At 47.5% G+C, this 24,271-nt stretch overlaps 55 non-coding genes across 55 annotated transcripts; 30 read left to right on the top strand and 25 right to left on the bottom strand.

The window, feature by feature from the left end:
* The first annotated feature begins 277 nt into the window (after positions 1-277).
* trnar-ucu (transfer RNA arginine (anticodon UCU)) lies at positions 278-367 on the top strand. Its single transcript is given in 2 exon segments — positions 278-314; positions 332-367. It is a non-coding gene; the product is annotated as a tRNA-Arg (tRNA).
* Positions 368-594: 227 nt separating this feature from the next.
* On the top strand, positions 595-684 carry trnar-ucu (transfer RNA arginine (anticodon UCU)). Its single transcript is given in 2 exon segments — positions 595-631; positions 649-684. It is a non-coding gene; the product is annotated as a tRNA-Arg (tRNA).
* Positions 685-1,160: 476 nt separating this feature from the next.
* On the top strand, positions 1,161-1,250 carry trnar-ucu (transfer RNA arginine (anticodon UCU)). The gene is given in 2 exon segments: positions 1,161-1,197; positions 1,215-1,250. It is a non-coding gene; the product is annotated as a tRNA-Arg (tRNA).
* A 707-nt stretch (positions 1,251-1,957) lies between these two features.
* On the top strand, positions 1,958-2,031 carry trnat-agu (transfer RNA threonine (anticodon AGU)). The gene has a single exon. It is a non-coding gene; the product is annotated as a tRNA-Thr (tRNA).
* A 321-nt stretch (positions 2,032-2,352) lies between these two features.
* trnar-ucu (transfer RNA arginine (anticodon UCU)) lies at positions 2,353-2,442 on the top strand. Its single transcript is given in 2 exon segments — positions 2,353-2,389; positions 2,407-2,442. It is a non-coding gene; the product is annotated as a tRNA-Arg (tRNA).
* Positions 2,443-3,149: 707 nt separating this feature from the next.
* Positions 3,150-3,223, top strand: trnat-agu (transfer RNA threonine (anticodon AGU)). Its single transcript has one exon. It is a non-coding gene; the product is annotated as a tRNA-Thr (tRNA).
* A 560-nt stretch (positions 3,224-3,783) lies between these two features.
* trnat-agu (transfer RNA threonine (anticodon AGU)) lies at positions 3,784-3,857 on the top strand. Its single transcript has one exon. It is a non-coding gene; the product is annotated as a tRNA-Thr (tRNA).
* A 243-nt stretch (positions 3,858-4,100) lies between these two features.
* trnat-agu (transfer RNA threonine (anticodon AGU)) lies at positions 4,101-4,174 on the top strand. Its single transcript has one exon. It is a non-coding gene; the product is annotated as a tRNA-Thr (tRNA).
* Positions 4,175-4,417: 243 nt separating this feature from the next.
* trnat-agu (transfer RNA threonine (anticodon AGU)) lies at positions 4,418-4,491 on the top strand. Its single transcript has one exon. It is a non-coding gene; the product is annotated as a tRNA-Thr (tRNA).
* Positions 4,492-4,734: 243 nt separating this feature from the next.
* Positions 4,735-4,808, top strand: trnat-agu (transfer RNA threonine (anticodon AGU)). Its single transcript has one exon. It is a non-coding gene; the product is annotated as a tRNA-Thr (tRNA).
* Positions 4,809-5,051: 243 nt separating this feature from the next.
* Positions 5,052-5,125, top strand: trnat-agu (transfer RNA threonine (anticodon AGU)). The gene has a single exon. It is a non-coding gene; the product is annotated as a tRNA-Thr (tRNA).
* Positions 5,126-5,368: 243 nt separating this feature from the next.
* Positions 5,369-5,442, top strand: trnat-agu (transfer RNA threonine (anticodon AGU)). Its single transcript has one exon. It is a non-coding gene; the product is annotated as a tRNA-Thr (tRNA).
* A 243-nt stretch (positions 5,443-5,685) lies between these two features.
* Positions 5,686-5,759, top strand: trnat-agu (transfer RNA threonine (anticodon AGU)). Its single transcript has one exon. It is a non-coding gene; the product is annotated as a tRNA-Thr (tRNA).
* A 271-nt stretch (positions 5,760-6,030) lies between these two features.
* trnar-ucu (transfer RNA arginine (anticodon UCU)) lies at positions 6,031-6,120 on the top strand. The gene is given in 2 exon segments: positions 6,031-6,067; positions 6,085-6,120. It is a non-coding gene; the product is annotated as a tRNA-Arg (tRNA).
* A 390-nt stretch (positions 6,121-6,510) lies between these two features.
* trnat-agu (transfer RNA threonine (anticodon AGU)) lies at positions 6,511-6,584 on the top strand. Its single transcript has one exon. It is a non-coding gene; the product is annotated as a tRNA-Thr (tRNA).
* Positions 6,585-6,981: 397 nt separating this feature from the next.
* trnar-ucu (transfer RNA arginine (anticodon UCU)) lies at positions 6,982-7,071 on the top strand. Its single transcript is given in 2 exon segments — positions 6,982-7,018; positions 7,036-7,071. It is a non-coding gene; the product is annotated as a tRNA-Arg (tRNA).
* Positions 7,072-7,298: 227 nt separating this feature from the next.
* trnar-ucu (transfer RNA arginine (anticodon UCU)) lies at positions 7,299-7,388 on the top strand. Its single transcript is given in 2 exon segments — positions 7,299-7,335; positions 7,353-7,388. It is a non-coding gene; the product is annotated as a tRNA-Arg (tRNA).
* Positions 7,389-7,864: 476 nt separating this feature from the next.
* trnar-ucu (transfer RNA arginine (anticodon UCU)) lies at positions 7,865-7,954 on the top strand. The gene is given in 2 exon segments: positions 7,865-7,901; positions 7,919-7,954. It is a non-coding gene; the product is annotated as a tRNA-Arg (tRNA).
* A 707-nt stretch (positions 7,955-8,661) lies between these two features.
* Positions 8,662-8,735, top strand: trnat-agu (transfer RNA threonine (anticodon AGU)). The gene has a single exon. It is a non-coding gene; the product is annotated as a tRNA-Thr (tRNA).
* A 321-nt stretch (positions 8,736-9,056) lies between these two features.
* On the top strand, positions 9,057-9,146 carry trnar-ucu (transfer RNA arginine (anticodon UCU)). The gene is given in 2 exon segments: positions 9,057-9,093; positions 9,111-9,146. It is a non-coding gene; the product is annotated as a tRNA-Arg (tRNA).
* Positions 9,147-9,536: 390 nt separating this feature from the next.
* Positions 9,537-9,610, top strand: trnat-agu (transfer RNA threonine (anticodon AGU)). The gene has a single exon. It is a non-coding gene; the product is annotated as a tRNA-Thr (tRNA).
* A 560-nt stretch (positions 9,611-10,170) lies between these two features.
* trnat-agu (transfer RNA threonine (anticodon AGU)) lies at positions 10,171-10,244 on the top strand. The gene has a single exon. It is a non-coding gene; the product is annotated as a tRNA-Thr (tRNA).
* A 243-nt stretch (positions 10,245-10,487) lies between these two features.
* On the top strand, positions 10,488-10,561 carry trnat-agu (transfer RNA threonine (anticodon AGU)). Its single transcript has one exon. It is a non-coding gene; the product is annotated as a tRNA-Thr (tRNA).
* A 243-nt stretch (positions 10,562-10,804) lies between these two features.
* On the top strand, positions 10,805-10,878 carry trnat-agu (transfer RNA threonine (anticodon AGU)). The gene has a single exon. It is a non-coding gene; the product is annotated as a tRNA-Thr (tRNA).
* Positions 10,879-10,958: 80 nt separating this feature from the next.
* Positions 10,959-11,048, top strand: trnar-ucu (transfer RNA arginine (anticodon UCU)). The gene is given in 2 exon segments: positions 10,959-10,995; positions 11,013-11,048. It is a non-coding gene; the product is annotated as a tRNA-Arg (tRNA).
* Positions 11,049-11,275: 227 nt separating this feature from the next.
* Positions 11,276-11,365, top strand: trnar-ucu (transfer RNA arginine (anticodon UCU)). The gene is given in 2 exon segments: positions 11,276-11,312; positions 11,330-11,365. It is a non-coding gene; the product is annotated as a tRNA-Arg (tRNA).
* Positions 11,366-11,841: 476 nt separating this feature from the next.
* trnar-ucu (transfer RNA arginine (anticodon UCU)) lies at positions 11,842-11,931 on the top strand. Its single transcript is given in 2 exon segments — positions 11,842-11,878; positions 11,896-11,931. It is a non-coding gene; the product is annotated as a tRNA-Arg (tRNA).
* A 707-nt stretch (positions 11,932-12,638) lies between these two features.
* On the top strand, positions 12,639-12,712 carry trnat-agu (transfer RNA threonine (anticodon AGU)). Its single transcript has one exon. It is a non-coding gene; the product is annotated as a tRNA-Thr (tRNA).
* Positions 12,713-13,033: 321 nt separating this feature from the next.
* On the top strand, positions 13,034-13,123 carry trnar-ucu (transfer RNA arginine (anticodon UCU)). The gene is given in 2 exon segments: positions 13,034-13,070; positions 13,088-13,123. It is a non-coding gene; the product is annotated as a tRNA-Arg (tRNA).
* A 1,367-nt stretch (positions 13,124-14,490) lies between these two features.
* trnar-ucu (transfer RNA arginine (anticodon UCU)) lies at positions 14,491-14,580 on the top strand. Its single transcript is given in 2 exon segments — positions 14,491-14,527; positions 14,545-14,580. It is a non-coding gene; the product is annotated as a tRNA-Arg (tRNA).
* Positions 14,581-15,987: 1,407 nt separating this feature from the next.
* trnar-ucu (transfer RNA arginine (anticodon UCU)) lies at positions 15,988-16,077 on the bottom strand. Its single transcript is given in 2 exon segments — positions 15,988-16,023; positions 16,041-16,077. It is a non-coding gene; the product is annotated as a tRNA-Arg (tRNA).
* Positions 16,078-16,304: 227 nt separating this feature from the next.
* On the bottom strand, positions 16,305-16,394 carry trnar-ucu (transfer RNA arginine (anticodon UCU)). Its single transcript is given in 2 exon segments — positions 16,305-16,340; positions 16,358-16,394. It is a non-coding gene; the product is annotated as a tRNA-Arg (tRNA).
* Positions 16,395-16,621: 227 nt separating this feature from the next.
* Positions 16,622-16,711, bottom strand: trnar-ucu (transfer RNA arginine (anticodon UCU)). The gene is given in 2 exon segments: positions 16,622-16,657; positions 16,675-16,711. It is a non-coding gene; the product is annotated as a tRNA-Arg (tRNA).
* An 80-nt stretch (positions 16,712-16,791) lies between these two features.
* Positions 16,792-16,865, bottom strand: trnat-agu (transfer RNA threonine (anticodon AGU)). Its single transcript has one exon. It is a non-coding gene; the product is annotated as a tRNA-Thr (tRNA).
* A 73-nt stretch (positions 16,866-16,938) lies between these two features.
* Positions 16,939-17,028, bottom strand: trnar-ucu (transfer RNA arginine (anticodon UCU)). The gene is given in 2 exon segments: positions 16,939-16,974; positions 16,992-17,028. It is a non-coding gene; the product is annotated as a tRNA-Arg (tRNA).
* A 227-nt stretch (positions 17,029-17,255) lies between these two features.
* On the bottom strand, positions 17,256-17,345 carry trnar-ucu (transfer RNA arginine (anticodon UCU)). Its single transcript is given in 2 exon segments — positions 17,256-17,291; positions 17,309-17,345. It is a non-coding gene; the product is annotated as a tRNA-Arg (tRNA).
* Positions 17,346-17,425: 80 nt separating this feature from the next.
* On the bottom strand, positions 17,426-17,499 carry trnat-agu (transfer RNA threonine (anticodon AGU)). The gene has a single exon. It is a non-coding gene; the product is annotated as a tRNA-Thr (tRNA).
* Positions 17,500-17,572: 73 nt separating this feature from the next.
* Positions 17,573-17,662, bottom strand: trnar-ucu (transfer RNA arginine (anticodon UCU)). The gene is given in 2 exon segments: positions 17,573-17,608; positions 17,626-17,662. It is a non-coding gene; the product is annotated as a tRNA-Arg (tRNA).
* Positions 17,663-17,742: 80 nt separating this feature from the next.
* Positions 17,743-17,816, bottom strand: trnat-agu (transfer RNA threonine (anticodon AGU)). Its single transcript has one exon. It is a non-coding gene; the product is annotated as a tRNA-Thr (tRNA).
* Positions 17,817-17,889: 73 nt separating this feature from the next.
* On the bottom strand, positions 17,890-17,979 carry trnar-ucu (transfer RNA arginine (anticodon UCU)). Its single transcript is given in 2 exon segments — positions 17,890-17,925; positions 17,943-17,979. It is a non-coding gene; the product is annotated as a tRNA-Arg (tRNA).
* A 227-nt stretch (positions 17,980-18,206) lies between these two features.
* trnar-ucu (transfer RNA arginine (anticodon UCU)) lies at positions 18,207-18,296 on the bottom strand. Its single transcript is given in 2 exon segments — positions 18,207-18,242; positions 18,260-18,296. It is a non-coding gene; the product is annotated as a tRNA-Arg (tRNA).
* Positions 18,297-18,376: 80 nt separating this feature from the next.
* trnat-agu (transfer RNA threonine (anticodon AGU)) lies at positions 18,377-18,450 on the bottom strand. Its single transcript has one exon. It is a non-coding gene; the product is annotated as a tRNA-Thr (tRNA).
* A 73-nt stretch (positions 18,451-18,523) lies between these two features.
* On the bottom strand, positions 18,524-18,613 carry trnar-ucu (transfer RNA arginine (anticodon UCU)). Its single transcript is given in 2 exon segments — positions 18,524-18,559; positions 18,577-18,613. It is a non-coding gene; the product is annotated as a tRNA-Arg (tRNA).
* A 714-nt stretch (positions 18,614-19,327) lies between these two features.
* On the bottom strand, positions 19,328-19,401 carry trnat-agu (transfer RNA threonine (anticodon AGU)). Its single transcript has one exon. It is a non-coding gene; the product is annotated as a tRNA-Thr (tRNA).
* Positions 19,402-19,644: 243 nt separating this feature from the next.
* trnat-agu (transfer RNA threonine (anticodon AGU)) lies at positions 19,645-19,718 on the bottom strand. The gene has a single exon. It is a non-coding gene; the product is annotated as a tRNA-Thr (tRNA).
* Positions 19,719-20,108: 390 nt separating this feature from the next.
* trnar-ucu (transfer RNA arginine (anticodon UCU)) lies at positions 20,109-20,198 on the bottom strand. Its single transcript is given in 2 exon segments — positions 20,109-20,144; positions 20,162-20,198. It is a non-coding gene; the product is annotated as a tRNA-Arg (tRNA).
* Positions 20,199-20,278: 80 nt separating this feature from the next.
* Positions 20,279-20,352, bottom strand: trnat-agu (transfer RNA threonine (anticodon AGU)). Its single transcript has one exon. It is a non-coding gene; the product is annotated as a tRNA-Thr (tRNA).
* A 1,194-nt stretch (positions 20,353-21,546) lies between these two features.
* Positions 21,547-21,620, bottom strand: trnat-agu (transfer RNA threonine (anticodon AGU)). Its single transcript has one exon. It is a non-coding gene; the product is annotated as a tRNA-Thr (tRNA).
* Positions 21,621-22,010: 390 nt separating this feature from the next.
* Positions 22,011-22,100, bottom strand: trnar-ucu (transfer RNA arginine (anticodon UCU)). Its single transcript is given in 2 exon segments — positions 22,011-22,046; positions 22,064-22,100. It is a non-coding gene; the product is annotated as a tRNA-Arg (tRNA).
* Positions 22,101-22,814: 714 nt separating this feature from the next.
* On the bottom strand, positions 22,815-22,888 carry trnat-agu (transfer RNA threonine (anticodon AGU)). Its single transcript has one exon. It is a non-coding gene; the product is annotated as a tRNA-Thr (tRNA).
* Positions 22,889-23,131: 243 nt separating this feature from the next.
* Positions 23,132-23,205, bottom strand: trnat-agu (transfer RNA threonine (anticodon AGU)). The gene has a single exon. It is a non-coding gene; the product is annotated as a tRNA-Thr (tRNA).
* Positions 23,206-23,595: 390 nt separating this feature from the next.
* On the bottom strand, positions 23,596-23,685 carry trnar-ucu (transfer RNA arginine (anticodon UCU)). Its single transcript is given in 2 exon segments — positions 23,596-23,631; positions 23,649-23,685. It is a non-coding gene; the product is annotated as a tRNA-Arg (tRNA).
* Positions 23,686-23,765: 80 nt separating this feature from the next.
* trnat-agu (transfer RNA threonine (anticodon AGU)) lies at positions 23,766-23,839 on the bottom strand. The gene has a single exon. It is a non-coding gene; the product is annotated as a tRNA-Thr (tRNA).
* Positions 23,840-23,912: 73 nt separating this feature from the next.
* On the bottom strand, positions 23,913-24,002 carry trnar-ucu (transfer RNA arginine (anticodon UCU)). The gene is given in 2 exon segments: positions 23,913-23,948; positions 23,966-24,002. It is a non-coding gene; the product is annotated as a tRNA-Arg (tRNA).
* An 80-nt stretch (positions 24,003-24,082) lies between these two features.
* Positions 24,083-24,156, bottom strand: trnat-agu (transfer RNA threonine (anticodon AGU)). The gene has a single exon. It is a non-coding gene; the product is annotated as a tRNA-Thr (tRNA).
* Between the last annotated feature and the right edge of the window lie 115 nt (positions 24,157-24,271).

Genomic DNA, 24,271 nt, shown 5'->3' on the forward strand with positions numbered 1-24,271 from the left:
GCAGGTGTGTGGCCATTCAAAGGTTGTGGGCTTAAGTCCCACCAGAGTCATTTTTTCTTTGAAAACAACAAAATTCATCGCTCCTCACTAATGACACCAATGCACAGTCAAAAGCCATGGCGCGGCGCCATGGCTTAGCTGGTCATAGCGCCTGTCTAGTAAACAGGAAGTCCTGGGTTCAAATCCCAGCGGTGCCTTTCCTTTATGTAAGCAGTTTTTAGGTCATGACATTTAGCCTCCTGCTGAAGAGCAACTGTCAAAACTTTAACACATACTGGGCTCTGTGGCGCAATGGATAGCGCATTGGACTTCTAGACGCAGGTGTGTGGCCATTCAAAGGTTGTGGGTTCGAGTCCCACCAGAGTCATTTTTTCTTTGAAAACAACAAAATTCATCGCTCCTCACTAATGACACCAATCCACAGTAAAAAGCCATGGCGAGGCTCCGTGGCTTAGCTGGTCATAGCGCCTGTCTAGTAAACAGGAAGTCCTGGGTTCAAATCCCAGCGGTGCCTTTCTATTATGTAAGCAGTTGTTAGGTCATGACATTCAGCCTCATGCTGAAGAGCAACTGTCAAAACTTTAACACATACTGGGCTCTGTGGCGCAATGGATAGCGCATTGGACTTCTAGACGCAGGTGTGTGGCCATTCAAAGGTTGTGGGTTCGAGTCCCACCAGAGTCATTTTTTCTTTGAAAACAACAAAATTCATCGCTCCTCACTAATGACACCAATCCACAGTAAAAAGCCATGGCGCGGCGTTGTGGCTTAGCTGGTCATAGCGCCTGTCTAGTAAACAGGAAGTCCTGGGTTCAAATCCCAGCGGTGCCTTTCCTTTATGTAAGCAGTTGTTAGGTCATGACATTTAGCCTCCTGCTGAAGAGCAACTGTCAAAACTTTAACACATACTGGGCTCTGTGGCGCAATGGATAGCGCATTGGACTTCTAGACGCAGGTGTGTGGCCATTAAAAGGTTGTGGGCTTAAGTCCCACCAGAGTCATTTTTTCTTTGAAAACAACAAAATTCATCGCTCCTCACTAATGACACCAATGCACAGTCAAAAGCCATGGCGCGGCGCCGTGGCTTAGCTGGTCATAGCGCCTGTCATGACATTCAGCCTCATGCTGAAGAGCAACTGTCAAAACTTTAACACATACTGGGCTCTGTGGCGCAATGGATAGCGCATTGGACTTCTAGACGCAGGTGTGTGGCCATTCAAAGGTTGTGGGTTCGAGTCCCACCAGAGTCATTTTTTCTTTGAAAACAACAAAATTCATCGCTCCTCACTAATGACACCAATCCACAGTAAAAAGCCATGGCGAGGCTCCGTGGCTTAGCTGGTCATAGCGCCTGTCTAGTAAACAGGAAGTCCTGGGTTCAAATCCCAGCGGTGCCTTTCTATTATGTAAGCAGTTGTTAGGTCATGACATTCAGCCTCATGCTGAAGAGCAACTGTCAAAACTTTAACACATACTGGGCTCTGTGGCGCAATGGATAGCGCATTGGACTTCTAGACGCAGGTGTGTGGCCATTCAAAGGTTTTGGGTTCGAGTCCCACCAGAGTCATTTTTTCTTTGAAAACAACAAAATTCATCGCTCCTCACTAATGACACCAATCCACAGTAAAAAGCCATGGCGCGGCGTTGTGGCTTAGCTGGTCATAGCGCCTGTCTAGTAAACAGGAAGTCCTGGGTTCAAATCCCAGCGGTGCCTTTCCTTTATGTAAGCAGTTGTTAGGTCATGACATTTAGCCTCCTGCTGAAGAGCAACTGTCAAAACTTTAACACATACTGGGCTCTGTGGCGCAATGGATAGCGCATTGGACTTCTAGACGCAGGTGTGTGGCCATTCAAAGGTTGTGGGCTTAAGTCCCACCAGAGTCATTTTTTCTTTGAAAACAACAAAATTCATCGCTCCTCACTAATGACACCAATGCACAGTCAAAAGCCATGGCGCGGCGCCGTGGCTTAGCTGGTCATAGCGCCTGTCTAGTAAACAGGAAGTCCTGGGTTCAAATCCCAGCGGTGCCTTTCTATTATGTAAGCAGTTGTTAGGTCATGACATTCAGCCTCCTGCTGAAGAGCAACTGTCAAAACTTTAACACATACTGGGCTCTGTGGCGCAATGGATAGCGCATTAGACTTCTAGACGCAGGTGTGTGGCCATTCAAAGGTTGTGGGTTCGAGTCCCATGGCGCGGTGCCATGGCTTAGCTGGTCATAGTGCCTGTCTAGTAAACAGGAAGTCCTGGGTTCAAATCCCAGCGGTTCCTTTCTATTATGTAAGCAGTTGTTAGGTCATGACATTCAGCCTCATGCTGAAGAGCAACTGTCAAAACTTTAACACATACTGGGCTCTGTGGCGCAATGGATAGCGCATTGGACTTCTAGACGCAGGTGTGTGGCCATTCAAAGGTTGTGGGTTCGAGTCCCACCAGAGTCATTTTTTCTTTGAAAACAACAAAATTCATCGCTCCTCACTAATGACACCAATCCACAGTAAAAAGTCATGGCGCGGCGTCGTGGCTTAGCTGGTCATAGCGCCTGTCTAGTAAACAGGAAGTCCTGGGTTCAAATCCCAGCGGTGCCTTTCCTTTATGTAAGCAGTTGTTAGGTCATGACATTTAGCCTCCTGCTGAAGAGCAACTGTCAAAACTTTAACACATACTGGGCTCTGTGGCGCAATGGATAGCGCATTGGACTTCTAGACGCAGGTGTGTGGCCATTCAAAGGTTGTGGGCTTAAGTCCCACCAGAGTCATTTTTTCTTTGAAAACAACAAAATTCATCGCTCCTCACTAATGACACCAATGCACAGTCAAAAGCCATGGCGCGGCGCCATGGCTTAGCTGGTCATAGCGCCTGTCTAGTAAACAGGAAGTCCAGGGTTCAAATCCCAGCGGTGCCTTTCTATTATGTAAGCAGTTATTAGGTCATGACATTCAGCCTCATGCTGAAGAGCAACTGTCAAAACTTTAACACATACTGGGCTCTGTGGCGCAATGGATAGCGCATTGGACTTCTAGACGCAGGTGTGTGGCCATTCAAATGTTGTGGGTTCGAGTACCACCAGAGTCGTTTTTTCTTTGAAAACAACAAAATTCATCGCTCCTCACTAATGACACCAATCCACAGTAAAAAGCCATGGCGTGGCGCCGTGGCTTAGCTGGTCATAGCGCCTGTCTAGTAAACAGGAAGTCCTGGGTTCAAATCCCAGCGGTGCCTTTCTATTATGTAAGCAGTTGTTAGGTCATGACATTCAGCCTCATGCTGAAGAGCAACTGTCAAAACTTTAACACATACTGGGCTCTGTGGCGCAATGGATAGCGCATTGGACTTCTAGACGCAGGTGTGTGGCCATTCAAAGGTTGTGGGTTCGAGTACCACCAGAGTCGTTTTTTCTTTGAAAACAACAAAATTCATCGCTCCTCACTAATGACACCAATGCACAGTAAAAAGCCATGGCGCGGCGCCGTGGCTTAGCTGGTCATAGCGCCTGTCTAGTAAACAGGAAGTCCTGGGTTCAAATTCCACCGGTGCCTTTCTATTATGTAAGCAGTTGTTAGGTCATGACATTCAGCCTCATGCTGAAGAGCAACTGTCAAAACTTTAACACATACTGGGCTCTGTGGAGCAATGGATAGCGCATTGGACTTCTAGACGCAGGTGTGTGGCCATTCAAAGGTTGTGGGTTCGAGTACCACCAGAGTCATTTTTTCTTTGAAAACAACAAAATTCATCGCTCCTCACTAATGACACCAATGCACAGTAAAAAGCCATGGCGCGGCGCCGTGGCTTAGCTGGTCATAGCGCCTGTCTAGTAAACAGGAAGTCCTGGGTTCAAATCCCAGCGGTGCCTTTCCTTTATGTAAGCAGTTGTTAGGTCATGACATTCAGCCTCATGCTGAAGAGCAACTGTCAGAACTTTAACACAAACTGGGCTTTGTGGCGCAATGGATAGCGCATTGGACTTCTAGACGCAGGTGTGTGGCCATTCAAAGCTTGTGGGTTCGAGTCCCACCCGAGTCATTTTTTCTTTGAAAACAACAAAATTCATCGCTCCTCACTAATGACACCAATGCACAGTAAAAAGCCATGGCGCGGCGCCGTGGCTTAGCTGGTCATAGCGCCTGTCTAGTAAACAGGAAGTCCTGGGTTCAAATCCCAGCGGTGCCTTTCTATTATGTAAGCAGTTGTTAGGTCATGACATTCAGCCTCATGCTGAAGAGCAACTGTCAAAACTTTAACACATACTGGGCTCTGTGGCGCAATGGATAGCGCATTGGACTTCTAGACGCAGGTGTGTGGCCATTCAAATGTTGTGGGTTCGAGTACCACCAGAGTCGTTTTTTCTTTGAAAACAACAAAATTCATCGCTCCTCACTAATGACACCAATCCACAGTAAAAAGCCATGGCGTGGCGCCGTGGCTTAGCTGGTCATAGCGCCTGTCTAGTAAACAGGAAGTCCTGGGTTCAAATCCCAGCGGTGCCTTTCTATTATGTAAGCAGTTGTTAGGTCATGACATTCAGCCTCATGCTGAAGAGCAACTGTCAAAACTTTAACACATACTGGGCTCTGTGGCGCAATGGATAGCGCATTGGACTTCTAGACGCAGGTGTGTGGCCATTCAAAGGTTGTGGGTTCGAGTACCACCAGAGTCGTTTTTTCTTTGAAAACAACAAAATTCATCGCTCCTCACTAATGACACCAATGCACAGTAAAAAGCCATGGCGCGGCGCCGTGGCTTAGCTGGTCATAGCGCCTGTCTAGTAAACAGGAAGTCCTGGGTTCAAATCCCAGCGGTGCCTTTCCTTTATGTAAGCAGTTGTTAGGTCATGACATTTAGCCTCCTGCTGAAGAGCAACTGTCAAAACTTTAACACATACTGGGCTCTGTGGCGCAATGGATAGCGCATTGGACTTCTAGACGCAGGTGTGTGGCCATTCAAAGGTTGTGGGTTCGAGTACCACCAGAGTCGTTTTTTCTTTGAAAACAACAAAATTCATCGCTCCTCACTATTGACACCAATGCACAGTAAAAAGCCATGGCGCGGCGCCGTGGCTTAGCTGGTCATAGCGCCTGTCTAGTAAACAGGAAGTCCTGGGTTCAAATCCCAGCGGTGCCTTTCCTTTATGTAAGCAGTTGTTAGGTCATGACATTCAGCCTCATGCTGAAGAGCAACTGTCAAAACTTTAACACAAACTGGGCTTTGTGGCGCAATGGATAGCGCATTGGACTTCTAGACGCAGGTGTGTGGCCATTCAAAGGTTGTGGGTTCGAGTCCCACCCGAGTCATTTTTTCTTTGAAAACAACAAAATTCATCGCTCCTCACTAATGACACCAATGCACAGTAAAAAGCCATGGCGTGGCGCCGTGGCTTAGCTGGTCATAGCGCCTGTCTAGTAAACAGGAAGTCCTGGGTTCAAATCCCAGCGGTGCCTTTCCTTTATGTAAGCAGTTGTTAGGTCATGACATTTAGCCTCCTGCTGAAGAGCAACTGTCAAAACTTTAACACATACTGGGCTCTGTGGCGCAATGGATAGCGCATTGGACTTCTAGACGCAGGTGTGTGGCCATTCAAAGGTTGTGGGTTCGAGTACCACCAGAGTCGTTTTTTCTTTGAAAACAACAAAATTCATCGCTCCTCACTAATGACACCAATCCACAGTAAAAAGCCATGGCGTGGCGCCGTGGCTTAGCTGGTCATAGCGCCTGTCTAGTAAACAGGAAGTCCTGGGTTCAAATCCCAGCGGTGCCTTTCTATTATGTAAGCAGTTGTTAGGTCATGACATTCAGCCTCATGCTGAAGAGCAACTGTCAAAACTTTAACACATACTGGGCTCTGTGGAGCAATGGATAGCGCATTGGACTTCTAGACGCAGGTGTGTGGCCATTCAAAGGTTGTGGGTTCGAGGAAGGAAGTCCTGGGTTCAAATCCCAGCGGTGCCTTTCTATTATGTAACCAGTTGTTAGGTCATGACATTCAGCCTCATGCTGAAGAGCAACTGTCAAAACTTTAACACATACTGGGCTCTGTGGCGCAATGGATAGCGCATTGGACTTCTAGACGCAGGTGTGTGGCCATTCAAAGGTTGTGGGTTCGAGTCCCACCAGAGTCGTTTTTGCTTTGAAAACAACAAAATTCATCGCTCCTCACTAATGACACCAATCCACAGTAAAAAGCCATGGCGTGGCGCCGTGGCTTAGCTGGTCATAGCGCCTGTCTAGTAAACAGGAAGTCCTGGGTTCAAATTCCAGCGGTGCCTTTCTATTATGTAAGCAGTTGTTAGGTCATGACATTCAGCCTCATGCTGAAGAGCAACTGTCAAAACTTTAACACATACTGGGCTCTGTGGAGCAATGGATAGCGCATTGGACTTCTAGACGCAGGTGTGTGGCCATTCAAAGGTTGTGGGTTCGAGTACCACCAGAGTCATTTTTTTTTTGAAAACAACAAAATTCATCGCTCCTCACTAATGACACCAATGCACAGTAAAAAGCCATGGCGCGGCGCCGTGGCTTAGCTGGTCATAGCGCCTGTCTAGTAAACAGGAAGTCCTGGGTTCAAATCCCAGCGGTGCCTTTCCTTTATGTAAGCAGTTGTTAGGTCATGACATTTAGCCTCCTGCTGAAGAGCAACTGTCAAAACTTTAACACATACTGGGCTCTGTGGCGCAATGGATAGCGCATTGGACTTCTAGACGCAGGTGTGTGGCCATTCAAAGGTTGTGGGCTTAAGTCCCACCAGAGTCATTTTTTCTTTGAAAACAACAAAATTCATCGCTCCTCACTAATGACACCAATGCACAGTCAAAAGCCATGGCGCGGCGCCATGGCTTAGCTGGTCATAGCGCCTGTCTAGTAAACAGGAAGTCCTGGGTTCAAATCCCAGCGGTGCCTTTCCTTTATGTAAGCAGTTTTTAGGTCATGACATTTAGCCTCCTGCTGAAGAGCAACTGTCAAAACTTTAACACATACTGGGCTCTGTGGCGCAATGGATAGCGCATTGGACTTCTAGACGCAGGTGTGTGGCCATTCAAAGGTTGTGGGTTCGAGTCCCACCAGAGTCATTTTTTCTTTGAAAACAACAAAATTCATCGCTCCTCACTAATGACACCAATCCACAGTAAAAAGCCATGGCGAGGCTCCGTGGCTTAGCTGGTCATAGCGCCTGTCTAGTAAACAGGAAGTCCTGGGTTCAAATCCCAGCGGTGCCTTTCTATTATGTAAGCAGTTGTTAGGTCATGACATTCAGCCTCATGCTGAAGAGCAACTGTCAAAACTTTAACACATACTGGGCTCTGTGGCGCAATGGATAGCGCATTGGACTTCTAGACGCAGGTGTGTGGCCATTCAAAGGTTGTGGGTTCGAGTCCCACCAGAGTCATTTTTTCTTTGAAAACAACAAAATTCATCGCTCCTCACTAATGACACCAATCCACAGTAAAAAGCCATGGCGCGGCGTTGTGGCTTAGCTGGTCATAGCGCCTGTCTAGTAAACAGGAAGTCCTGGGTTCAAATCCCAGCGGTGCCTTTCCTTTATGTAAGCAGTTGTTAGGTCATGACATTTAGCCTCCTGCTGAAGAGCAACTGTCAAAACTTTAACACATACTGGGCTCTGTGGCGCAATGGATAGCGCATTGGACTTCTAGACGCAGGTGTGTGGCCATTAAAAGGTTGTGGGCTTAAGTCCCACCAGAGTCATTTTTTCTTTGAAAACAACAAAATTCATCGCTCCTCACTAATGACACCAATGCACAGTCAAAAGCCATGGCGCGGCGCCGTGGCTTAGCTGGTCATAGCGCCTGTCATGACATTCAGCCTCATGCTGAAGAGCAACTGTCAAAACTTTAACACATACTGGGCTCTGTGGCGCAATGGATAGCGCATTGGACTTCTAGACGCAGGTGTGTGGCCATTCAAAGGTTGTGGGTTCGAGTCCCACCAGAGTCATTTTTTCTTTGAAAACAACAAAATTCATCGCTCCTCACTAATGACACCAATCCACAGTAAAAAGCCATGGCGAGGCTCCGTGGCTTAGCTGGTCATAGCGCCTGTCTAGTAAACAGGAAGTCCTGGGTTCAAATCCCAGCGGTGCCTTTCTATTATGTAAGCAGTTGTTAGGTCATGACATTCAGCCTCATGCTGAAGAGCAACTGTCAAAACTTTAACACATACTGGGCTCTGTGGCGCAATGGATAGCGCATTGGACTTCTAGACGCAGGTGTGTGGCCATTCAAAGGTTTTGGGTTCGAGTCCCACCAGAGTCATTTTTTCTTTGAAAACAACAAAATTCATCGCTCCTCACTAATGACACCAATCCACAGTAAAAAGCCATGGCGCGGCGTTGTGGCTTAGCTGGTCATAGCGCCTGTCTAGTAAACAGGAAGTCCTGGGTTCAAATCCCAGCGGTGCCTTTCCTTTATGTAAGCAGTTGTTAGGTCATGACATTTAGCCTCCTGCTGAAGAGCAACTGTCAAAACTTTAACACATACTGGGCTCTGTGGCGCAATGGATAGCGCATTGGACTTCTAGACGCAGGTGTGTGGCCATTCAAAGGTTGTGGGCTTAAGTCCCACCAGAGTCATTTTTTCTTTGAAAACAACAAAATTCATCGCTCCTCACTAATGACACCAATGCACAGTCAAAAGCCATGGCGCGGCGCCGTGGCTTAGCTGGTCATAGCGCCTGTCTAGTAAACAGGAAGTCCTGGGTTCAAATCCCAGCGGTGCCTTTCTATTATGTAAGCAGTTGTTAGGTCATGACATTCAGCCTCCTGCTGAAGAGCAACTGTCAAAACTTTAACACATACTGGGCTCTGTGGCGCAATGGATAGCGCATTAGACTTCTAGACGCAGGTGTGTGGCCATTCAAAGGTTGTGGGTTCGAGTCCCATGGCGCGGTGCCATGGCTTAGCTGGTCATAGTGCCTGTCTAGTAAACAGGAAGTCCTGGGTTCAAATCCCAGCGGTTCCTTTCTATTATGTAAGCAGTTGTTAGGTCATGACATTCAGCCTCATGCTGAAGAGCAACTGTCAAAACTTTAACACATACTGGGCTCTGTGGCGCAATGGATAGCGCATTGGACTTCTAGACGCAGGTGTGTGGCCATTCAAAGGTTGTGGGTTCGAGTCCCACCAGAGTCATTTTTTCTTTGAAAACAACAAAATTCATCGCTCCTCACTAATGACACCAATCCACAGTAAAAAGTCATGGCGCGGCGTCGTGGCTTAGCTGGTCATAGCGCCTGTCTAGTAAACAGGAAGTCCTGGGTTCAAATCCCAGCGGTGCCTTTCCTTTATGTAAGCAGTTGTTAGGTCATGACATTTAGCCTCCTGCTGAAGAGCAACTGTCAAAACTTTAACACATACTGGGCTCTGTGGCGCAATGGATAGCGCATTGGACTTCTAGACGCAGGTGTGTGGCCATTCAAAGGTTGTGGGCTTAAGTCCCACCAGAGTCATTTTTTCTTTGAAAACAACAAAATTCATCGCTCCTCACTAATGACACCAATGCACAGTAAAAAGCCATGGCGCGGCGCCGTGGCTTAGCTGGTCATAGCGCCTGTCTAGTAAACAGGAAGTCCTGGGTTCAAATCCCAGCGGTGCCTTTCTATTATGTAAGCAGTTGTTAGGTCATGACATTCAGCCTCATGCTGAAGAGCAACTGTCAAAACTTTAACACATACTGGGCTCTGTGGCGCAATGGATAGCGCATTGGACTTCTAGACGCAGGTGTGTGGCCATTCAAATGTTGTGGGTTCGAGTACCACCAGAGTCGTTTTTTCTTTGAAAACAACAAAATTCATCGCTCCTCACTAATGACACCAATCCACAGTAAAAAGCCATGGCGTGGTGCCGTGGCTTAGCTGGTCATAGCGCCTGTCTAGTAAACAGGAAGTCCTGGGTTCAAATCCCAGCGGTGCCTTTCTATTATGTAAGCAGTTGTTAGGTCATGACATTCAGCCTCATGCTGAAGAGCAACTGTCAAAACTTTAACACATACTGGGCTCTGTGGCGCAATGGATAGCGCATTGGACTTCTAGACGCAGGTGTGTGGCCATTCAAAGGTTGTGGGTTCGAGTACCACCAGAGTCGTTTTTTCTTTGAAAACAACAAAATTCATCGCTCCTCACTATTGACACCAATGCACAGTAAAAAGCCATGGCGCGGCGCCGTGGCTTAGCTGGTCATAGCGCCTGTCTAGTAAACAGGAAGTCCTGGGTTCAAATCCCAGCGGTGCCTTTCCTTTATGTAAGCAGTTGTTAGGTCATGACATTCAGCCTCATGCTGAAGAGCAACTGTCAAAACTTTAACACAAACTGGGCTTTGTGGCGCAATGGATAGCGCATTGGACTTCTAGACGCAGGTGTGTGGCCATTCAAAGGTTGTGGGTTCGAGTCCCACCCGAGTCGTTTTTGCTTTGAAAACAACAAAATTCATCGCTCCTCACTAATGACACCAATGCACAGTAAAAAGCCATGGCGCGGCGCCGTGGCTTAGCTGGTCATAGCGCCTGTCTAGTAAACAGGAAGTCCTGGGTTCAAATCCCAGCGGTGCCTTTCCTTTATGTAAGCAGTTGTTAGGTCATGACATTTAGCCTCCTGCTGAAGAGCAACTGTCAAAACTTTAACACATACTGGGCTCTGTGGCGCAATGGATAGCGCATTGGACTTCTAGACGCAGGTGTGTGGCCATTCAAAGGTTGTGGGCTTAAGTCCCACCAGAGTCATTTTTTCTTTGAAAACAACAAAATTCATCGCTCCTCACTAATGACACCAATGCACAGTCAAAAGCCATGGCGCGGCGCCGTGGCTTAGCTGGTCATAGCGCCTGTCTAGTAAACAGGAAGTCCTGGGTTCAAATCCCAGCGGTGCCTTTCCTTTATGTAAGCAGTTTTTAGGTCATGACATTTAGCCTCCTGCTGAAGAGCAACTGTCAAAACTTTAACACATACTGGGCTCTGTGGCGCAATGGATAGCGCATTGGACTTCTAGACGCAGGTGTGTGGCCATTCAAAGGTTGTGGGTTCGAGTCCCACCAGAGTCATTTTTTCTTTGAAAACAACAAAATTCATCGCTCCTCACTAATGACACCAATCCACAGTAAAAAGCCATGGCGAGGCTCCGTGGCTTAGCTGGTCATAGCGCCTGTCTAGTAAACAGGAAGTCCTGGGTTCAAATCCCAGCGGTGCCTTTCTATTATGTAAGCAGTTGTTAGGTCATGACATTCAGCCTCATGCTGAAGAGCAACTGTCAAAACTTTAACACATACTGGGCTCTGTGGCGCAATGGATAGCGCATTGGACTTCTAGACGCAGGTGTGTGGCCATTCAAAGGTTGTGGGTTCGAGTCCCACCAGAGTCATTTTTTCTTTGAAAACAACAAAATTCATCGCTCCTCACTAATGACACCAATCCACAGTAAAAAGCCATGGCGCGGCGTTGTGGCTTAGCTGGTCATAGCGCCTGTCTAGTAAACAGGAAGTCCTGGGTTCAAATCCCAGCGGTGCCTTTCCTTTATGTAAGCAGTTGTTAGGTCATGACATTTAGCCTCCTGCTGAAGAGCAACTGTCAAAACTTTAACACATACTGGGCTCTGTGGCGCAATGGATAGCGCATTGGACTTCTAGACGCAGGTGTGTGGCCATTCAAAGGTTGTGGGCTTAAGTCCCACCAGAGTCATTTTTTCTTTGAAAACAACAAAATTCATCGCTCCTCACTAATGACACCAATGCACAGTCAAAAGCCATGGCGCGGCGCCGTGGCTTAGCTGGTCATAGCGCCTGTCATGACATTCAGCCTCATGCTGAAGAGCAACTGTCAAAACTTTAACACATACTGGGCTCTGTGGCGCAATGGATAGCGCATTGGACTTCTAGACGCAGGTGTGTGGCCATTCAAAGGTTGTGGGTTCGAGTCCCACCAGAGTCATTTTTTCTTTGAAAACAACAAAATTCATCGCTCCTCAGTAATGACACCAATCCACAGTAAAAAGCCATGGCGAGGCTCCGTGGCTTAGCTGGTCATAGCGCCTGTCTAGTAAACAGGAAGTCCTGGGTTCAAATCCCAGCGGTGCCTTTCTATTATGTAAGCAGTTGTTAGGTCATGACATTCAGCCTCATGCTGAAGAGCAACTGTCAAAACTTTAACACATACTGGGCTCTGTGGCGCAATGGATAGCGCATTGGACTTCTAGACGCAGGTGTGTGGCCATTCAAAGGTTTTGGGTTCGAGTCCCACCAGAGTCATTTTTTCTTTGAAAACAACAAAATTCATCGCTCCTCACTAATGACACCAATCCACAGTAAAAAGCCATGGCGCGGCGTTGTGGCTTAGCTGGTCATAGCGCCTGTCTAGTAAACAGGAAGTCCTGGGTTCAAATCCCAGCGGTGCCTTTCCTTTATGTAAGCAGTTGTTAGGTCATGACATTTAGCCTCCTGCTGAAGAGCAACTGTCAAAACTTTCACACATACTGGGCTCTGTGGCGCAATGGATAGCGCATTGGACTTCTAGACGCAGGTGTGTGGCCATTCAAAGGTTGTGGGCTTAAGTCCCACCAGAGTCATTTTTTCTTTGAAAACAACAAAATTCATCGCTCCTCACTAATGACACCAATGCACAGTCAAAAGCCATGGCGCGGCGCCGTGGCTTAGCTGGTCATAGCGCCTGTCTAGTAAACAGGAAGTCCTGGGTTCAAATCCCAGCGGTGCCTTTCTATTATGTAAGCAGTTGTTAGGTCATGACATTCAGCCTCCTGCTGAAGAGCAACTGTCAAAACTTTAACACATACTGGGCTCTGTGGCGCAATGGATAGCGCATTAGACTTCTAGACGCAGGTGTGTGGCCATTCAAAGGTTGTGGGTTCGAGTCCCATGGCGCGGCGCCATGGCTTAGCTGGTCATAGTGCCTGTCTAGTAAACAGGAAGTCCTGGGTTCAAATCCCAGCGGTTCCTTTCTATTATGTAAGCAGTTGTTAGGTCATGACATTCAGCCTCATGCTGAAGAGCAACTGTCAAAACTTTAACACATACTGGGCTCTGTGGCGCAATGGATAGCGCATTGGACTTCTAGACGCAGGTGTGTGGCCATTCAAAGGTTGTGGGTTCGAGTCCCACCAGAGTCATTTTTTCTTTGAAAACAACAAAATTCATCGCTCCTCACTAATGACACCAATCCACAGTAAAAAGTCATGGCGCGGCGTCGCGGCTTAGCTGGTCATAGCGCCTGTCTAGTAAACAGGAAGTCCTGGGTTCAAATCCCAGCGGTGCCTTTCCTTTATGTAAGCAGTTGTTAGGTCATGACATTTAGCCTCCTGCTGAAGAGCAACTGTCAAAACTTTAACACATACTGGGCTCTGTGGCGCAATGGATAGCGCATTGGACTTCTAGACGCAGGTGTGTGGCCATTCAAAGGTTGTGGGCTTAAGTCCCACCAGAGTCATTTTTTCTTTGAAAACAACAAAATTCATCGCTCCTCACTAATGACACCAATGCACAGTCAAAAGCCATGGCGCGGCGCCATGGCTTAGCTGGTCATAGCGCCTGTCTAGTAAACAGGAAGTCCTGGGTTCAAATCCCAGCGGTGCCTTTCTATTATGTAAGCAGTTGTTAGGTCATGACATTCAGCCTCATGCTGAAGAGCAACTGTCAAAATTTTAACACATACTGGGCTCTGTGGCGCAATGGATAGCACATTGGACTTCTAGACGCAGGTGTGGCCATTCAAAGGTTGTGGGTTCGAGTCCCCCCAGAGTCGTTTTTTCTTTGAAAACAACAAAATTCATCGCTCCTCACTAATGACACCAATCCACAGTAAAAAGCCATGGCGTGGCGCCGTGGCTTAGCTGGTCATATCGCCTGTCTAGTAAAGAGGAAGTCCTGGGTTCAAATCCCAGCGGTGCCTTTCCATTATGTAAGCAGTTGTTAGGTCATGACATTCAGCCTCATGCTGAAGAGCAACTGTCAAAACTTTAACACATACTGGGCTCTGTGACGCAATGGATAGCGCATTGGACTTCTAGACGCAGGTGTGTGGCCATTCAAAGGTTGTGGGTTCGAGTCCCACCAGAGTCATTTTTTCTTTGAAAACAACAAAATTCATCGCTCCTCACTAATGACACCAATGCACAGTAAAAAGCCATGGCGCGGCGTCGTGGCTTAGCTGGTCATAGCGCCTGTCTAGTAAACAGGAAGTCCTGGGTTCAAATCCCAGCGGTGCCTTTCCTTTATGTAAGCAGTTGTTAGGTCATGACATTTAGCCTCCTGCTGAAGAGCAACTGTCAAAACTTTAACACATACTGGGCTCTGTGGCGCAATGGATAGCGCATTGGACTTCTAGACGCAGGTGTGTGGCCATTCAAAGGTTGTGGGTTCGAGGAAGGAAGTCCTGGGTTCAAATCCCAGCGGTGCCTTTCTATTATGTAACCAGTTGTTAGGTCATGACATTCAGCCTCATGCTGAAGAGCAACTGTCAAAACTTTAACACATACTGGGCTCTGTGGCGCAATGGATAGCGCATTGGACTTCTAGACGCAGGTGTGTGGCCATTCAAAGGTTGTGGGTTCGAGTCCCACCAGAGTCGTTTTTGCTTTGAAAACAACAAAATTCATCGCTCCTCACTAATGACACCAATCCACAGTAAAAAGCCATTTGAACCGCTGGGATTTGAACCCAGGACTTCCTGTTTACTAGACAGGCGCTATGACCAGCTAAGCCACGGCGCCGCGCCATGGGACTCGAACCCACAACCTTTGAATGGCCACACACCTGCGTCTAGAAGTCTAATGCGCTATCCATTGCGCCACAGAGCCCAGTATGTGTTAAAGTTTTGACAGTTGCTCTTCAGCAGGAGGCTAAATGTCATGACCTAACAACTGCTTACATAAAGGAAAGGCACTGCTGGGATTTGAACCCAGGACTTCCTGTATACTAGACAGGCGCTATGACCAGCTAAGCCACGGCGCCGCGCCATGGCTTTTTACTGTGCATTGGTGTCATTAGTGAGGAGCAATGAATTTTGTTGTTTTCAAAGAAAAAATGACTCGGGTGGGACTCGAACCCACAACCTTTGAATGGCCACACACCTGCGTCTAGAAGTCCAATGCGCTATCCATTGCGCCACAGAGCCCAGTATGTGTTAAAGTTTTGACAGTTGCTCTTCAGCAGGAGGCTAAATGTCATGCCCTAACAACTGCTTACATAAAGGAAAGGCACCGCTGGGATTTGAACCCAGGACTTCCTGTTTACTAGACAGGCGCTATGATCAGCTAAGCCACGGCGCCACGCCATGGCTGTTTACTGTGGATTGGTGTCATTAGTGAGGAGCGATGAATTTTGTTGTTTTCAAAGAAAAAACGACTCTGGTGGGACTCGAACCCACAACCTTTGAATGGCCACACACCAGCGTCTAGAAGTCCAATGCACTATCCATTGCGCCACAGAGCACAGTATGTGTTAAAGTTTTGACAGTTGCTCTTCAGCATGAGGCTGAATGTCATGACCTAACAACTGCTTACATAATAGAAAGGCACCGCTGGGATTTGAACTCAGGACTTCCTGTTTACTAGACAGGCGCTATGACCAGCTAAGCCACGGCGCCACGCCATGGCTTGTTACTGTGGATTGGTGTCATTAGTGAGGAGCGATGAATTTTGTTGTTTTCAAAGAAAAAACGACTCTGGGGGGACTCGAACCCACAACCTTTGAATGGCCACACACCTGCGTCTAGAAGTCCAATGCGCTATCCATTGCGCCACAGAGCACAGTATGTGTTAAAGTTTTGACAGTTGCTCTTCAGCAGGAGGCTAAATGTCATGACCTAACAACTGCTTACATAAAGGAAAGGCACCGCTGGTATTTGAACCCAAGACTTCCTGTTTACTAGACAGGCGCTATGACCAGCTAAGCCACGGCGCCGCGCCATGGCTTTTTACTGTGCATTGGTGTCATTAGTGAGGAGCGATGAATTTTGTTGTTTTCAAAGAAAAAACAACTCTGGTGGGACTCGAACCCACAACCTTTGAATGGCCACACACCTGCATCTAGAAGTCCAATGCGCTATCCATTGCGCCACAGAGCCCAGTATGTGTTAAAGTTTTGACAGTTGCTCTTCAGCATGAGGCTGAATGTCATGACCTAACAACTGCTTACATAATAGAAAGGCACCGCTGGGATTTGAACCCAGGACTTCCTGTTTACTAGACAGGCGATATGACCAGCTAAGCCACGGCGCCACGCCATGGCTTTTTACTGTGGATTGGTGTCATTAGTGAGGAGCGATGAATTTTGTTGTTTTCAAAGAAAAAACGACTCTGGTGGGACTCGAACCCACAACCTTTGAATGGCCACACACCTGCATCTAGAAGTCCAATGCGCTATCCATTGCGCCACAGAGCCCAGTATGTGTTAAAGTTTTGACAGTTGCTCTTCAGCAGGAGGCTAAATGTCATGACCTAACAACTGCTTACATAAAGGAAAGGCACTGCTGGGACTTGAACCCAGGACTTCCTGTTTACTAGACAGGCGCTATGACCAGCTAAGCCACGGCGCCACGCCATGGCTTTTTACTGTGGATTGGTGTCATTAGTGAGGAGCGATGAATTTTGTTGTTTTCAAAGAAAAAACGACTCTGGTGGGACTCGAACCCACAACCTTTGAATGGCCACACACCTGCGTCTAGAAGTCCAATGCGCTATCCATTGCGCCACAGAGCCCAGCATGTGTTAAAGTTTTGACAGTTGCTCTTCAGCAGGAGGCTAAATGTCATGACCTAACAACTGCTTACATAATAGAAAGGCACCGCTGGGATTTGAACCCAGGACTTCCTGTTTACTAGACAGGCGCTATGACCAGCTAAGCCACGGCGCCACGCCATAGCTTTTTACTGTGGATTGGTGTCATTAGTGAGGAGCGATGAATTTTGTTGTTTTCAAAGAAAAAACGACTCTGGTGGGACTCGAACCCACAACCTTTGAATGGCCACACACCTGCGTCTAGAAGTCCAATGCGCTATCCATTGCGCCACAGAGCCCAGTATGTGTTAAAGTTTTGACAGTTGCTCTTCAGCATGAGGCTGAATGTCATGACCTAACAACTGCTTACATAATAGAAAGGCACCGCTGGGACTTGAACCCAGGACTTCCTGTTTACTAGACAGGCGCTATGACCAGCTAACCCATGGCGCCACGCCATGGCTTTTTACTGTGGATTGGTGTCATTAGTGAGGAGCGATGAATTTTGTTGTTTTCAAAGAAAAAACGACTCTGGTGGGACTCGAACCCACAACCTTTGAATGGCCACACACCTGCGTCTAGAAGTCCAATGCGCTATCCATTGCGCCACAGAGCCCAGTATGTGTTAAAGTTTTGACAGTTGCTCTTCAGCAGGAGGCTAAATGTCATGACCTAACAACTGCTTACATAATAGAAAGGCACCGCTGGGATTTGAACCCAGGACTTCCTGTTTACTAGACAGGCGCTATGACCAGCTAAGCCACGGCGCCACGCCATGGCTTTTTACTGTGGATTGGTGTCATTAGTGAGGAGCGATGAATTTTGTTGTTTTCAAAGAAAAAACGACTCTGGTGGGACTCGAACCCACAACCTTTGAATGGCCACACACCTGCGTCTAGAAGTCCAATGCGCTATCCATTGCGCCACAGAGCCCAGCATGTGTTAAAGTTTTGACAGTTGCTCTTCAGCAGGAGGCTAAATGTCATGACCTAACAACTGCTTACATAATAGAAAGGCACCGCTGGGATTTGAACCCAGGACTTCCTGTTTACTAGACAGGCGCTATGACCAGCTAAGCCACGGCGCCACGCCATGGCTTTTTACTGTGGATTGGTGTCATTAGTGAGGAGCGATGAATTTTGTTGTTTTCAAAGAAAAAACGACTCTGGTGGGACTCGAACCCACAACCTTTGAATGGCCACACACCTGCGTCTAGAAGTCCAATGCGCTATCCATTGCGCCACAGAGCCCAGTATGTGTTAAAGTTTTGACAGTTGCTCTTCAGCATGAGGCTGAATGTCATGACCTAACAACTGCTTACATAATAGAAAGGCACCGCTGGGACTTGAACCCAGGACTTCCTGTTTACTAGACAGGCGCTATGACCAGCTAACCCATGGCGCCACGCCATGGCTTTTTACTGTGGATTGGTGTCATTAGTGAGGAGCGATGAATTTTGTTGTTTTCAAAGAAAAAACGACTCTGGTGGGACTCGAACCCACAACCTTTGAATGGCCACACACCTGCGTCTAGAAGTCCAATGCGCTATCCATTGCGCCACAGAGCCCAGCATGTGTTAAAGTTTTGACAGTTGCTCTTCAGCAGGAGGCTAAATGTCATGACCTAACAACTGCTTACATAATAGAAAGGCACCGCTGGGATTTGAACCCAGGACTTCCTGTTTACTAGACAGGCGCTATGACCAGCTAAGCCACGGCGCCACGCCATGGCTTTTTACTGTGGATTGGTGTCATTAGTGAGGAGCGATGAATTTTGTTGTTTTCAAAGAAAAAACGACTCTGGTGGGACTCGAACCCACAACCTTTGAATGGCCACACACCTGCGTCTAGAAGTCCAATGCGCTATCCATTGCGCCACAGAGCCCAGTATGTGTTAAAGTTTTGACAGTTGCTCTTCAGCATGACGCTGAATGTCATGACCTAACAACTGCTTACATAAAGGAAAGGCACCGCTGGGATTTGAACCCAGGACTTCCTGTTTACTAGACAGGCGCTATGACCAGCTAAGCCATGGCGCCACGCCATGGCTTTTTACTGTGGATTGGTGTCATTAGTGAGGAGCGATGAATTTTGTTGTTTTCAAAGAAAAAACGACTCTGGGGGGACTCGAACCCACAACCTTTGAATGGCCACACACCTGCGTCTAGAAGTCCAATGCGCTATCCATTGCGCCACAGAGCCCAGTATGTGTTAAAGTTTTGACAGTTGCTCTTCAGCATGAGGCTGAATGTCATGACCTAACAACTGCTTACATAATAGAAAGGCACCGCTGGGATTTGAACCCAGGACTTCCTGTTTACTAGACAGGCGCTATGACCAGCTAAGCCACAGCGCCACGCCATGGCTTTTTACTGTGGATTGGTGTCATTAGTGAGGAGCGATGAATTTTGTTGTTTTCATAGAAAAAACGACTCTGGGGGGACTCGAACCCACAACCTTTGAATGGCCACACACCTGCGTCTAGAAGTCCAATGCGCTATCCATTGCGCCACAGAGCACAGTATGTGTTAAAGTTTTGACAGTTGCTCTTCAGCAGGAGGCTAAATGTCATGACCTAACAACTGCTTACATAAAGGAAAGGCTCCGCTGGGATTTGAACCCAGGACTTCCTGTTTACTAGACAGGCGCTATGACCAGCTAAGCCACGGAGCCACGCCATGGCTTTTTACTGTGGATTGGTGTCATTAGTGAGGAGCGATGAATTTTGTTGTTTTCAAAGAAAAAATGACTCTGGTGGGACTTGAACCCACAACCTTTGAATGGCCACACACCTGCGTCTAGAAGTCCAATGCACTATCCATTGCGCCACAGAGCCTAGTATGTGTTAAAGTTTTGACAGTTGCTCTTCAGCAGGAGGCTAAATGTCATGACCTAACAACTGCTTACATAAAGGAAAGGCACCGCTGGGATTTGAACCCAGGACTTCCTGTTTACTAGACAGGCGCTATGACCAGCTAAGCCACGGCGCCACGCCATGGCTTTTTACTGTGGATTGGTGTCATTAGTGAGGAGCGATGAATTTTGTTGTTTTCAAAGAAAAAACGACTCTGGGGGGACTCGAACCCACAACCTTTGAATGGCCACACACCTGCGTCTAGAAGTCCAATGTGCTATCCATTGCGCCACAGAGCCCAGTATGTGTTAAAGTTTTGACAGTTGCTCTTCAGCATGAGGCTGAATGTCATGACCTAACAACTGCTTACATAATAGAAAGGCACCGCTGGGATTTGAACCCAGGACTTCCTGCTTACTAGACCGGCGATATGACCAGCAAAGCCACGGCGCCACGCCATGGCTTTTTACTGTGGATTGGTGTCATTAGTGAGGAGCGATGAATTTTGTTGTTTTCAAAGAAAAAAAGACTCTGGTGGGACTCGAACCCACAACCTTTGAATGGCCACACACCTGCGTCTAGAAGTCCAATGCGCTATCCATTGCGCCACAGAGCCCAGTATGTGTTAAAGTTTTGACAGTTGCTCTTCAGCATGAGGCTGAATGTCATGACCTAACAACTGCTTACATAATAGAAAGGCACCGCTGGGATTTGAACCCAGGACTTCCTGTTTACTAGACAGGCGCTATGACCAGCTAAGCCACGGCGCCATGCCATGGCTTTTTACTGTGGATTGGTGTCATTAGTGAGGAGCGATGAATTTTGTTGTTTTCAAAGAAAAAACGACTCTGGGGGGACTCGAACCCACAACCTTTGAATGCCCACACACCTGCGTCTAGAAGTCCAATGCGCTATCCATTGTGCCACAGAGCACAGTATGTGTTAAAGTTTTGACAGTTGCTCTTCAGCAGGAGGCTAAATGTCATGACCTAACAACTGCTTACATAAAGGAAAGGCACCGCTGGGATTTGAACCCAGGACTTCCTGTTTACTAGACAGGCGCTATGACCAGCTAAGCCACGGAGCCGCGCCATGGCTTTTTACTGTGGATTGGTGTCATTAGTGAGGAGCGATGAATTTTGTTGTTTTCAAAGAAAAAATGACTCTGGTGGGACTCGAACCCACAACCTTTGAATGGCCACACACCTGCGTCTAGAAGTCCAATGCGCTATCCATTGCGCCACAGAGCACAGTATGTGTTAAAGTTTTGACAGTTGCTCTTCAGCAGGAGGCTAAATGTCATGACCTAACAACTGCTTACATAAAGGAAAGGCACCGCTGGGATTTGAACCCAGGACTTCCTGTTTACTAGACAGGCGCTATGACCAGCTAAGCCACGGAGCCACGCCATGGCTTTTTACTGTGGATTGGTGTCATTAGTGAGGAGCGATGAATTTTGTTGTTTTCAAAGAAAAAATGACTCTGGTGGGACTTGAACCCACAACCTTTGAATGGCCACACACCTGCGTCTAGAAGTCCAATGCACTATCCATTGCGCCACAGAGCCTAGTATGTGTTAAAGTTTTGACAGTTGCTCTTCAGCAGGAGGCTAAATGTCATGACCTAACAACTGCTTACATAAAGGAAAGGCACCGCTGGGATTTGAACCCAGGACTTCCTGTTTACTAGACAGGCGCTATGACCAGCTAACCCATGGCGCCACGCCATGGCTTTTTACTGTGGATTGGTGTCATTAGTGAGGAGCGATGAATTTTGTTGTTTTCAAAGAAAAAATGACTCTGGTGGGACTTGAACCCACAACCTTTGAATGGCCACACACCTGCGTCTAGAAGTCCAATGCACTATCCATTGCGCCACAGAGCCTAGTATGTGTTAAAGTTTTGACAGTTGCTCTTCAGCAGGAGGCTAAATGTCATGACCTAACAACTGCTTACATAAAGGAAAGGCACCGCTGGGATTTGAACCCAGGACTTCCTGTTTACTAGACAGGCGCTATGACCAGCTAAGCCACGGCGCCACGCCATGGCTTTTTACTGTGGATTGGTGTCATTAGTGAGGAGCGATGAATTTTGTTGTTTTCAAAGAAAAAACGACTCTGGGGGGACTCGAACCCACAACCTTTGAATGGCCACACACCTGCGTCTAGAAGTCCAATGTGCTATCCATTGCGCCACAGAGCCCAGTATGTGTTAAAGTTTTGACAGTTGCTCTTCAGCATGAGGCTGAATGTCATGACCTAACAACTGCTTACATAATAGAAAGGCACCGCTGGGATTTGAACCCAGGACTTCCTGCTTACTAGACCGGCGATATGACCAGCAAAGCCACGGCGCCACGCCATGGCTTTTTACTGTGGATTGGTGTCATTAGTGAGGAGCGATGAATTTTGTTGTTTTCAAAGAAAAAAAGACTCTGGTGGGACTCGAACCCACAACCTTTGAATGGCCACACACCTGCGTCTAGAAGTCCAATGCGCTATCCATTGCGCCACAGAGCCCAGTATGTGTTAAAGTTTTGACAGTTGCTCTTCAGCATGACGCTGAATGTCATGACCTAACAACTGCTTACATAAAGGAAAGGCACCGCTGGGATTTGAACCCAGGACTTCCTGTTTACTAGACAGGCGCTATGACCAGCTAAGCCATGGCGCCACGCCATGGCTTTTTACTGTGGATTGGTGTCATTAGTGAGGAGCGATGAATTTTGTTGTTTTCAAAGAAAAAACGACTCTGGGGGGACTCGAACCCACAACCTTTGAATGGCCACACACCTGCGTCTAGAAGTCCAATGCGCTATCCATTGCGCCACAGAGCCCAGTATGTGTTAAAGTTTTGACAGTTGCTCTTCAGCATGAGGCTGAATGTCATGACCTAACAACTGCTTACATAATAGAAAGGCACCGCTGGGATTTGAACCCAGGACTTCCTGTTTACTAGACAGGCGCTATGACCAGCTAAGCCACAGCGCCACGCCATGGCTTTTTACTGTGGATTGGTGTCATTAGTGAGGAGCGATGAATTTTGTTGTTTTCATAGAAAAAACGACTCTGGGGGGACTCGAACCCACAACCTTTGAATGGCCACACACCTGCGTCTAGAAGTCCAATGCGCTATCCATTGCGCCACAGAGCACAGTATGTGTTAAAGTTTTGACAGTTGCTCTTCAGCAGGAGGCTAAATGTCATGACCTAACAACTGCTTACATAAAGGAAAGGCTCCGCTGGGATTTGAACCCAGGACTTCCTGTTTACTAGACAGGCGCTATGACCAGCTAAGCCACGGAGCCACGCCATGGCTTTTTACTGTGGATTGGTGTCATTAGTGAGGAGCGATGAATTTTGTTGTTTTCAAAGAAAAAATGACTCTGGTGGGACTTGAACCCACAACCTTTGAATGGCCACACACCTGCGTCTAGAAGTCCAATGCACTATCCATTGCGCCACAGAGCCTAGTATGTGTTAAAGTTTTGACAGTTGCTCTTCAGCAGGAGGCTAAATGTCATGACCTAACAACTGCTTACATAAAGGAAAGGCACCGCTGGGATTTGAACCCAGGACTTCCTGTTTACTAGACAGGCGCTATGACCAGCTAAGCCACGGCGCCACGCCATGGCTTTTTACTGTGGATTGGTGTCATTAGTGAGGAGCGATGAATTTTGTTGTTTTCAAAGAAAAAACGACTCTGGGGGGACTCGAACCCACAACCTTTGAATGGCCACACACCTGCGTCTAGAAGTCCAATGTGCTATCCATTGCGCCACAGAGCCCAGTATGTGTTAAAGTTTTGACAGTTGCTCTTCAGCATGAGGCTGAATGTCATGACCTAACAACTGCTTACATAATAGAAAGGCACCGCTGGGATTTGAACCCAGGACTTCCTGCTTACTAGACCGGCGATATGACCAGCAAAGCCACGGCGCCACGCCATGGCTTTTTACTGTGGATTGGTGTCATTAGTGAGGAGCGATGAATTTTGTTGTTTTCAAAGAAAAAAAGACTCTGGTGGGACTCGAACCCACAACCTTTGAATGGCCACACACCTGCGTCTAGAAGTCCAATGCGCTATCCATTGCGCCACAGAGCCCAGTATGTGTTAAAGTTTTGACAGTTGCTCTTCAGCATGAGGCTGAATGTCATGACCTAACAACTGCTTACATAATAGAAAGGCACCGCTGGGATTTGAACCCAGGACTTCCTGTTTACTAGACAGGCGCTATGACCAGCTAAGCCACGGCGCCATGCCATGGCTTTTTACTGTGGATTGGTGTCATTAGTGAGGAGCGATGAATTTTGTTGTTTTCAAAGAAAAAAAGACTCTGGTGGGACTCGAACCCACAACCTTTGAATGGCCACACACCTGCGTCTAGAAGTCCAATGCGCTATCCATTGCGCCACAGAGCCCAGTATGTGTTAAAGTTTTGACAGTTGCTCTTCAGCATGAGGCTGAATGTCATGACCTAACAACTGCTTACATAATAGAAAGGCACCGCTGGGATTTGAACCCAGGACTTCCTGTTTACTAGACAGGCGCTATGACCAGCTAAGCCACGGCGCCATGCCATGGCTTTTTACTGTGGATTGGTGTCATTAGTGAGGAGCGATGAATTTTGTTGTTTTCAAAGAAAAAACGACTCTGGGGGGACTCGAACCCACAACCTTTGAATGCCCAC

The sequence above is a fragment of the Brachyhypopomus gauderio genome, unplaced genomic scaffold (genome assembly GCF_052324685.1).
Source record: "Brachyhypopomus gauderio isolate BG-103 unplaced genomic scaffold, BGAUD_0.2 sc98, whole genome shotgun sequence".
In the NCBI taxonomy this organism is placed as follows: Eukaryota; Metazoa; Chordata; class Actinopteri; order Gymnotiformes; family Hypopomidae; genus Brachyhypopomus; species Brachyhypopomus gauderio.